The 4,430-nt window shown below is 39.7% G+C and overlaps 1 pseudogene; it reads left to right on the top strand.

The window, feature by feature from the left end:
• The first annotated feature begins 3,239 nt into the window (after positions 1-3,239).
• Positions 3,240-4,083, top strand: LOC108536939 (armadillo repeat-containing protein 1 pseudogene; annotated as a pseudogene).
• Positions 4,084-4,430: the final 347 nt, after the last annotated feature.

Genomic DNA, 4,430 nt, shown 5'->3' with positions numbered 1-4,430 from the left:
AGAAATTATGATGAATGTATTCTCAGCACCATGCACAATATTAGTGTTTAAAGGAGCATCCCTTTAATGAAAGGAATAAGTTGTCATAGTGTTTTATATATTACATTTAGAGGTTGAATATTTTGATCAGGGGCTTCACTCACTGAAACCACTCAGACTACCACTGGTTCTGCCTAAGGACATGGCTTGATTTCAGTTTTCAAAATGCCAAACTTGGCAGAGACTCATGTTTTAGGGAATTACAAAGGGAAGAGAATCCATAATCTTTACCCTTGAGGAAGTCAAAACCGAGGTACACAATGACAAATAAACATACTGTAGAATGCAAATAACTGAAGCCTGGAAATAGACCCACATAGGCTAAATTATAGATACATAAATGCATTCATTTCTAAAATATCTGCATAGGCAGGCAGATCAATGGAACAGAGTAGAATCTTAAGTAGGCCCAAACACTTCAGGGAATCCAGTATATGATAAAGGTGGCATTTTAAATCAGTGAAGAAAGATGGATTATTTAATAGATGGCATTGAGACGTTTTCAGCCATTTAGAAAAAAAAATAGTTCTGTGTCTCCCTCCTTGCATTAAAGTACATTCTAGATATTGCTATTTTGAATTTCTACCAAAGCTTTAAAAGATAAAATGCAAAAACTAAAAAAATTTTTTTTTAAAGGCATCATGAAAAAAATTTAAAGTAATCTTGGAGTGAGTAATATTTTCCTAAGTAAGAAAAAAAATCTAAGCAGATATTAGGAATAGAGGTAGAGGAATAAATTTTACTATAAAATATTAAATTTCTTTCATGGAAAACTACAGTAATTAAAGGCAAAAGGCAAGATTAAAAAAAAAAACCTAGGCCGGATGCAGCGGCTCATGCCTGTAATCCCAGCACTTTGGGAGGCTGAGGCAGGTGGATCATGAGGTCAGGAGTTCAAGACCAGCCTGGCCAACATGGTGAAACCCCGTCTCTACCAAAAATACAAAAAAAATTAGCTGGTGTGGTGGCATGCACCTGTATTCCCAGCTACTTGGGAGGCTGAGGCAGGAGAATCCCTTGAACCCGGGATGCAGAGGTTGCAGTGAGCCAAGATCATACCATTACATTCTAGCCTGGGCAACAGGGCGAGACTCGGTCTCAAAAAACAAAACAAAACAAAACAAAAGAACCCTGGACTTTGTACACATGCATCTTTATCTCCAACGGCATTCCAGAGAGGTTGTACGAATTTTTACCACATCTGCACTCTATATGTACTATATCCTCTCTAGATATGTATAAAACATTAGTATAGGCCAACAAGAAAAATATAAATGGCCTCACAAAATAGGCAAAAGTTATGTATGAAAGAGGAGTTCAGAAAGAAAAATAAATTTTTATGCATATTAAAAAAATCTCAATCTCATTCATAATTACGAAATACAAATTCAGACCATGAAACAATGTTTTGCCTACCATAGTGGCAATAGTTATAAAACATGGAAATTCACAGTGGCTAAGGATGTAAGGATACAGGTACATATGCAATGTAGGTGCTATAAAAATTAGTACACCCTCTTTGAAATGCAATTGGACAATATTATTAAAATTTAAAACATGCTGATCTTCCAAGGCCTGCTAGCAAACATAGCAATTTGTCCTCTGATTTTATTTTCACCTCTACACAGAGAGATCTGAAAAACAAAAACCAGGAAACAGCCATATGCCCATCAACAGGAGACTGACTAAACAAATTTTGATGTGGTCATATAATAAATTGTTATATCATCATTAGAAATAATTTAGTGTATCTACATGTGCTGATATGGACAGATCTTCAAGATATATGATTAAGTTAAAAGGAAGGTATTAATAATGTCTATAGACATATATTTACATGGAACATTTCTGGAAGAGTGTATAAGAAATGGTTGATGGTGTTTGTCTACAGGGAGTGGGATTCAGGAACTGGGCTGAGAAGAAGACTTACTTTACTTTGGATACCCTTTGGTGCTATTTTGAATTTCCAACCAAAATTCAAATTATGTGTTATTTTCATGATAAGTTGATGAACTGATAGAGACAGAGTGATGAGCAAATCAATCGCTTAGGAATCTTTCTAAGCTAATTTCTTTTGTTCATGTTGCAATTAGTGTCTCCTTCATATCATCAAATCAAAAACAAGAATGAATTATTATCACAGGATGGGAAATACTGAAGCATTTCTGAAAAATAGGAAAGAGAGAGATTCAAAGTGATACACCATGAGGGAAAGGTCTCCTGGGCAAGTTGAGCTAGTTGCCAGTCCTCTCTCTCACAGTTAACAGAGAGCAGGAGGGAAGAGGCCTTGGGGCAATCACCAGGTACTATCTACTAGATGGCACAGCTGGGGTGCTTGCCTCTTTCTGGACCCTTGCTTTTTCTGAGAATGGGTCAATGACGATATGTGCCCACGTTATGAGGTCACTGTGCGCACTGGATGTACAAATAAAGTCACCGTGTGTCCTGGCTGTGCAGCGGTAGAGCGGTGTCCTTGGTAATTACCAAGATCAGGAAAATGAGGAATTCACCTTCACAGAAGAGACTCTACCAATACATCTCACTAGGTACCATGTCTCACCATTCTTCCACAATAACCTTGGGCAGGATAGAGTAGCAAAGCCATAGAACTGGCATTCTCAAAAACAAAGGTGCTTGACTGGGCACAGTGGCTCACCCTATAATCCCAGCACTTTGGGAGGCCGAGGCAGGCGGATCATTTGAGGTCAGGAGTTCGAAACCAGCCTGGCCAACATGGAGAAACCCTGTCTATACTAAAAATACAAAAATTAGTGGAGCATGGTGGCACACGCCTGTAATCCCTACTTCTCGGGAGGCAGAGGCAGGAGAATCAACTGACCCTGGGAGATGGAGGCTTCAGTGAGCCGAGATCACGCCACTGCACTCTAGCTTATATGATAGAGTGAGACTCTGTATCAAAAAAAAAAAAAAAAAAAAAAGGTGTTCAAACAGCACTGACTCATTGAACACGTGAAAACAAGCATCTCCTTTCCCCACCACCAAAGAGCGCCTTGCTCTTTGGCTCCCTGAGTTAGTCTGGTTGTTTGCGATCCCCTAGGCTGTGGCTGTGAACCGAGGGGCTCGCACCAGGTCTGGTTTTCTATCTCATCTGTAGGTGTGGCCCTGATGGTGCAACAGGCTCTGGACTCCTAAAGCTCTGGAGCTAATTTAAGATTTTATTCTTGAGCGTGGCATAGAAGATGAATTCTTCCACCTTCACCATGAGTGGAAGAATCTGATGTTCTATCGGTAGTTAACTAGTTATGGGATATAGCCACAGACCCATTAAACACAAGAGCCATCGTCCAGGATCAGGGATGTCTGCCTGGCCTTATTTTATTTATGGACCACCCCAACCCTCCAGTCATTCATTCGGCTTTGCTTGCTCTTCCATACTTGGGAGAATGCCGTGCAAACAGAGAAAAGATGAAAGAAGAACTGGATATGATATTGAGCCTACAAAATGTCATACAGAAAACTGTAACTCTAGGAGGAACAAAACTTCTGGCCTCTGAAATCTATGACATACTTCAGTCTTCCAATAAGGCAGATGGTGATAGTTTCAATGAAATGAATTCATGTCGAAGGAAAGCTCAGTTGTTTTCTGGGAACTACAAACAAATGTGCCAAAACAGTGGTTGTGCATACAGATGGCCTTGATGATACGTCTTGGAGAAATCTATGTAAGAGGCTTTGTTAAAAATTAAAGGTGTTATTAGCTTTACTTTTCAAATGACTGTCAAAGGTGTGGTGCGAATCCATTCAGATTTGAAAGCTGAGGCTTTGGCATCTGCGAAAGCATCAACCAAGTTTACGAAAGATCAGTAAGTTGTGACAAGTGAAAGTGGAGAAGAGATGCTGGTCCCATTCTACCACCTTCCTGTGGTAGAACAGAACACAGAGCTACCTGACTACCTGTCTGAAGATGAGAGTCCCACAAAGGAACAGGACAAAGTAGTGTCCTGGGTCAGCTCACACCCAGTGGGTGGAACTAGCTGGCTGAGCACAGCTGCAAACTTTTTATCAAGATCGTTTTATTGGTAACTTCAATTTGGGGCTCAAGGACTATGTGAACCAACCAGGGGTCAGTTTTCCATTGTTGTGGTGAACTGTCAAGTGCAATTTGCAATAAGTTATCATGAAAAGCTTTTAGATTACATGATCGCATATGCTGCATTTTACATTTTATTGGACATTTTACCCCACTGAATGGTAAAAAGAAAAGAGGCTATGGAGGGAGTTGCTTTGTTTATGAAAGTATTTTTTTTCTTTCATTTAATTGCCTCATATTTTATAAACCATTGGTCCACCTTTAAAACCAAACATGGGAGGAGGTTCCAAGATGGACGAATAGGAACAGCTCCAGTCTACAGCTCCCAGTGTGAGTGACG

Source organism: Rhinopithecus bieti, unplaced genomic scaffold (assembly GCF_001698545.2).
Source record: "Rhinopithecus bieti isolate Rb0 unplaced genomic scaffold, ASM169854v2 scaffold_13709, whole genome shotgun sequence".
NCBI lineage: Eukaryota > Metazoa > Chordata > Mammalia > Primates > Cercopithecidae > Rhinopithecus > Rhinopithecus bieti.
This window is presented reverse-complemented; position numbering and strand designations above follow the sequence as displayed.